We start from the raw sequence: 6,811 nt of genomic DNA on the forward strand, positions 1-6,811 counted from the left end.
CTGGCTCCATCCTCCTGTTTCTCTCTGAGTTTCCTCTCTCCCCTGTCTCTCTGTTTTTTTTTTGGCCTGCTGCTTTAATATTGGGGCTCCCTAGAATGCGTTCCTCACCCTCTGGTTTTCTCATTCTGCATCCTTTCTCTGGAGTGACCATATCCTCCTACTGATCCAACTGTTTGCTCAGTCCTCCTGATCCAGAGGCTCACATTTCAGATCCCAACTTCGCCCCAGAGCTTCTGCCCCTACGCTTGGTTCCGGCCTCAGTGCTTGACCCCCTTGCCTTGTAGCTTACCCCTAACAGCAATAAAATTGCTTACGGTTTTCCAGACACACCATTTTCCCAGCTGCCTGCTGGACACTTCCTCCTGAACTCCCCTGCCCCAAACAGTCCGTTGGCACTCCAGTTCAGTACATCCAAATATGATCTCATCCAATTTCCCTCAAACTTGTGTCTCCTCCTGCATCCTCTTTATTTCCACTGCTGACCTCACCACCAACCCAAACGGCACAGCCAGAAACAGGGACATTGTCCCTGACTCATCTGTCTTCCGCCTCCATGACATCTCATCAATTTCCCTTTGTCTCCTCCCCTTCCTCCATAGCCCCTAGTTCAGGTTCCATCACCAGCCTGTTTAAGATCTCATTTCCAACTTTGCACCCCACGCCACTCATATTCAGACCTCTCCACAGCCTCCAAAATGACTCATTCAAAATATCAGTCTAACACCCTTCACCCCCATCCCCACCCATGGCCTCAGACCCTTAAACAGCTATCATTGACTACAGGTCAAAGTCCAAGCTTACAGCATGAGTCCCTCTCCAAGAAAAGCCCTATTTGGTCTGCTGCCGACTGCGATTCCAGCCTCAATGCTCCAGATCTCTTTCCCTTGTATTTTACCCTCTAACAGCATCAGTCTGCCAAAGGTTTCCCAGACACATGGTGTGCTTCCTTTCTCTACATTTTCTCAGGCAGACTCCTCTGCCTGGAAGGCACTTCCTCCCCTGCTCTCTTCTCTCATGACTCAGATCAGGTATCATCAGGAGATCTTTCCTTATCCTGTGAGTCAGATCAGATGCTCTAATTGCTTCTGTAATAGCCTGTGATGAACCATTTCCCTCCCCCGGGGTGTGTCAGCACTTGTTCATGTGGGGTTTCCACTGGCCTGTCGTATCTGGAGTCTGCACTGAGGTGTGTCTTTACCTCTGGAACCTTGCTCAGAACATGGCGCAGAGTAGAGGTTCAAGGAATGTTTCCTGGGTGAAAGAATGGAGACTGGCTCCTGGCTTGAACAGCTGGGCGGCTGGTGGGAACAGTCACCCAAGGGAAGAACCAGCAGGAGGAGCAGATTTTGGCCAAGTGAGGATGGAGAGCAGAGTGTGTGTGTGAAGGATAAGGTCCTGGCCTTTAGATTCCTGGTGAAGTGCACACACAGGGGGAAATGTCCAGTGGGCAATGCAATGACCAGGTCTGGAGCTCCCGGGAGAAGCCTGGGACATTGGGTGTTGGAAGTGTTTAATTGTGTCCCCTAAGAAGACGGGGCTGACTTCAGGAGGGAGTCTGTTCGGGGCTGGCTGGGGGGCCCCCACACTAACACTCCTTTACTGAAATGTGTCAGGGAAAGGCTGCTCCAGCTGCCCAAGACTCTCCTAGTTCAGAGTGAGCTACCCTTCCTGCATCTGTGTGTGGAGTGAAGTGGCTCAGGTCACCATTAACTCAGCAGGGGGAGCCACACCTTCGTACTTGCCTCACTCGCTTGAAGACTGTGATCAGGAGCGCGCCCTGCCCTGGGCACCAGACACAGAGGCCATCAGCTCTTTGACCATGCAGGGTCCAACAAGGCTGACTCTCCAGAGAGGGCCTGGCTTGTGCCCTGGGGCTGGAGTGTTATGATCCTTCCCAGGAGCCCGCCTACATACAACCTGGAACCAGAGGCCATGCTGGAGGAAAGGTCTCAGAATTTCTTCACAAGGCAATGTGGCAGGAAACTCTGAGGTCCCAAGTGACTGTTCACAGTCTCTCGGTCCACTTTGTGAACTGCACAATGAACAGCCGCAGGGCTGCTTGGACCAAATGCCCTCAGAGAGAAAGGAGGGAACCAGCAGAAGCTGTGAGCTCCAAGCCCCTTTCTCAGCAACTCACTAGCCAAAAGTTATGCTCCTAGTCGCTGGTCTGCAGAGAAAATTCTGCTTCCAGGTTATCCACTGGCCTCACCATGACCTTGCTTAGCGGACATCCATCCAGAAGGAGGCCAGGGGAGCGGCCCTTTCTTATAATGTCACTCACTCCCTGTGTCAGGGGTGTGCCTTCTCCAGGATTTACAGAGGAAGGAAAGGACAGTAACTTAATGGCCACCTCTCCTACCTCAAGGCCTGGAGAAGCAGAGGACGTGTCTTCCAGAGGAGAGGAGAATGAAGCAGAAACACAGAAATGAGCAGAGATGGGAGAAGAGATTCCTGATGGCTCTTCAGCCCCTGGTTATTGTCCCAGCTGTGTCTCAGCCCTCTCCTTGAGATGCCTGTGGATCTTTACAACAAACTTTCAGGGATTTGACTCTGCTAAGTCCACTCCAACTCACTGAGAATCCTAAATAGTCCTGGGAATGTGCCAAATGAGCTCTGTGCCCATGGGTAATTAGCTTAACCTCTTTGGGCATCATTTTCTCATCTTTCAACTGAGGATAATAAGATTCTTCACAGAGTGAAAGGAGCTAAATTTAAAAATGTAGCTCAAGGGAAAGTGCTCACGACAGTACCACCCACATGGCAGGCTCGTTCGTGACTGATGATTTCCCATTGACTCCTTCTCTAAGAGACCACAGGCCCTGTAAAGTTCTGGAGAAAAGATTCCAGATCATGCACATACTGGTGATGGTTGGTTGGAACACAGAATTGGATAAAAAGATTAATCCTTTCTCCCCCTAAAGTAGGACCAGAGCACTGAGTGTCTTCTGAACTGAAAAGGCAGCATCTTCTCTGGCTGTGTTCTTACAGTGGCAGATCTAGATGCTTGTCTAACAGATATTTGTCATTTCCTACCATTCCCTCTTCTTCCCTAAAGTCCCCACCACCCTCCCCACTCACCACACATTCTCAGGAGGAAATGGACTTGAATCCTGGCTCTGGGTGACCACTGGGTTGTTAAAGCCAGTGAGAACATATATTTCCCTGGGCAGTTAGGGCTTTGAGGGGCAAGTTATGATGAACTTCCAGCTTATTTGAAATGTTGGTTCAGAAATGCCCTCTGTCCCCTGGATGTAAACACGGATGTATGTGTCCCTCCTAGCTAGCCAGAGTCATCCTATAGGAATTAGCCGCAGGATGAAGCTGACCCCGTGAAGGCAAAGGAGATTTGGAAAGAAATGGGCCCAAAGTTCACGTTGGTCTGACTTCTGGCCATATGAGCCAGCAAAGTGCCTGTTCAATTTGGCTTTTCTGTAACTGGCAAAATAGGATACTAACTGAAAGAACCACGCAGACATCTGGGGTTCATGATTTCAAAAAGATGCTATGAACAGAGTCAGTGTTTAAACAGAAGCAGCAATGGTATTTGAGATGAAAGATGATTTATTCAAATTTCTCCCCAAACACTGGAATTCTCCACCAAGACAATTCCTCTAATCACACAGATTTGGCTGTTGCTCATGTGTCAAATATCGCTGGTGGCTCAACAGTAAAAGAATCTGCCTGCAATGCAGGAGACCCAGGTTTGATCCCTGAGTCAGGAAGATCCCCTGGAGAAGTAAATGGCAACCTACTCCAGTATTCTTGCCTGGGAAATCCTATAGATAGAAGAGTCTGGAAGGCTACAGTCCATCGAGTCACAAAAGACAAACAGGACTTAGCGACTAAAAAACAACAACATATGTCAATAATGAATAGATCTGCATCGCTCCTAAATCTCAGACTGGATATCCCTCAGGCAACTCTGAGAAAAAAGAGAGGTGCTCACGTGTTAATAGGCTGGAGAGTTGATACCTTTGAAAGGCCTGGGCTATTGATCAGGTCATCCTTCCAGAAGTTAACCCTTTCAGGTTGTAGTTGTCAGCAACAGGAATCCTGAATTTCTGACATTATGTTGAAACCACATAGAAATATTTGGATATTATGGAGGCCCACAGCTGCCACATTTACTTAAGTATAAAGTAGGAGAGATCAAGAGAGACAACCTATAGTCAAGCTCTTTTATATATATATATAAAAAAAAAACTGTGTTATATGGCAGGCCATTATTTTCCCCCTGCATAACAAATTATTCCAAAACTTAGAAGCGTAAAATAGTGTACATGTATTGGGTTGACCAAAAAGTTTGTTCAGTTCTTTCCATACGGAGACCTCCTCCTTACGGAAAAACCCGAACGAGTTTTTGGGCGAACCCAATATTATATCACAGGGTTTCTGAGGGTCAGGAATCCTGGAGTGGCTTAACTGGTTCTGCTCTGACTGGAACCAGGTCTCTAATGAAGACATGATCGAGCTGTTGGCTAGGTCTGCAGTCTCTGGAGACTTGACTGAGACAGGAGGGTCTGCCTCCAAGCTCATTTTTGTGGTTGATGGAAGCCCTCAGTTCCTCACTTACAGCCTCTCCACAGGGCCACTTAACATGGTAGCTTGCTTCCCCTAAAGCAAGTGATGCAAGAAAGAGAGTTCAAACAGTTCATGACCTGGTAACCTCATAACCTAATCATAGAAATAGCATGCCATCTCTTTTGCCATATGCTATTGGTTACACAGAGCAGCCCTGGCACGGTGTGGGAGAGGACTACTTAAAGGTGTGCATACTGGGAGGCAGGGATTAGAGGGGGCCTGCTTGGAGGCGGCACATTTCAAGACGTCCCTTGAGGCACAGGAGAACACCTCTAGGGGCACAGGAGGATAACTGCATCCCCTCAGGTCTGGCATCAAAGTCCTAAGCAGCTCACTGCAAAGTAGGAATGTTTTTAATGTCTCCTGATTTATCCCTTTTGTATTAAATCCTGAATAATTATGTTATATCACCTCTTCCACCAAAACTTTTACGTATATGAGGTGCTCTCAAAAACCCCATGGCATACATGGGGAATGTCCAGTGCTAAGCTTCTCCCAGGGTGAGAAGCAGGGCAGGGGGACCTGTTTCAGGACTGGCAAGATGGCCTGGGGAGGCTAAAATGACAATCATTTAGATGAGTCAGCAGCTAAATTAAAAGCCTGTCTGCAGTAGCTCGTAAGCATATATACACATACACACACGTACCCTGGCAACAACCCAATGCCCACCAGTGAAAACTGGTTAAATAAATGATGGTATATATGGCTGGACATTAACAGGAGATTCTTTCTTTGTTTCAGCTGAGACCCCAAAGGCTGAGAATACATGATAGAGGCTTAATTTCCTTGTATCCCAAGAGAGGAGCCAGACCACACATACAGGATATGCCAAGGTAGCGTAAAACCATCCTTGCTGGCATTAATGCTCTCCCCATCCATCCCACAAAGGGACAAAGGGCTGGAGAGTTACTGGAGTGCTGAGGCCTCTCCTCTCTGCACCCCCCTCACACCTTCTGCTTCCTTCTCACCTAAAGGTATGTGAGGAAGTGTAGGGGTTGCGTGAAGAGGCTGAGAGCTGACTCATTTGAAAAGACCCTGATGCTGGGAAGGATTGAGGGCAGGAGGAGAAGGGGATGACAGAGGGTGAGATGGTTGGATGGCATCACTGACACAATGGATATGGGTTTGAGTGGACTCCAGGAGTTGGCGATGGACAGGGAGGCCTGGCGTGTTGTGGTTCACGCATTCGCAAAGAGTGGGACATGACTGAGCAACTGAACTGAACTGAACTGAAGAGGCTGGGCAGGGCTGCAGACCTGAAAAGCTGCCTTCCCACTGATGGTGCTGAACAGCAAGCCTGGGAGCAGACTCCCTACATTTGAAGGTCTAGAAGGACAGACACCAGAACTTCAGCAGTGACTTTCTCTGTAGTCAAGACTGGAATTAAGGATAAAGGAATGGAAAGAAACTGATGTTTCAATTCAAATTCTTCTATAATGTTCCAAATACACATGTTAGTATATTACCAAAAAAAGGAGACGATTAGGGCTTACTTGACAGTCCAGTGGTTAGTGCTCCACACTTCCACTGCAGAGGGGCACAGGTTTGATCCCTGGTCAAGGAACTAAGATCCTGCATGCCAAGAGGTGCTGCCAAAATAAAATATAAAAATACAATAAATTTTTTTAAAAGGAGAAAATAAAGAAATTTTTAAAAAAGGACATGCAATGAACACATAATAATAAATTGCTTGCTCTTGGGGGTAGTACTGGGAAACATTATTTCTAGTGATTTCAGATTTTCATTATATTGAGTCATTTTATAATAAGTGCATTTTATTTTTAGAAGCAGAAAACATATCCAGAGACAGCATTGAATGATTGGATGAATGAAAGCTTGGACCAGAAAGAACAGCTTGGCATCCCTCTTCTCTCTCGTTGAATGCAGGACTCTGACTACTTGGTAGGACAGCCGCTGGTCAGTCCAGTCTCTGCCTTGGGAGAGCTGCTAGCCGCAGAGAACTCCTCTTTTCTCTGGCTGCCCACACCGAGGAGGGCACTTCCAGCCAGCCCTGGGAACAGGTGTTCAGGACCAGTCACCGTAGGGACACAAGTACCTTGAGAGTCCCATCTGTCTCTGGCTGGGACTCTACCACCTGCCCAGACCTCAATGCTCCCTCGGTTCTCCTTGTGTGAGCCTGGCCCCCCAGACCCCCACCCACCTGCCCGCTTGCCCATCTTCCCTCTTTCTTGTGCACTTATCTTCAACTTTGGTTAACTTTCTGACAGAG

The sequence above is a fragment of the Bos mutus genome, chromosome 8, assembly GCF_027580195.1.
Source record: "Bos mutus isolate GX-2022 chromosome 8, NWIPB_WYAK_1.1, whole genome shotgun sequence".
NCBI classification, from domain to species: Eukaryota; Metazoa; Chordata; class Mammalia; order Artiodactyla; family Bovidae; genus Bos; species Bos mutus.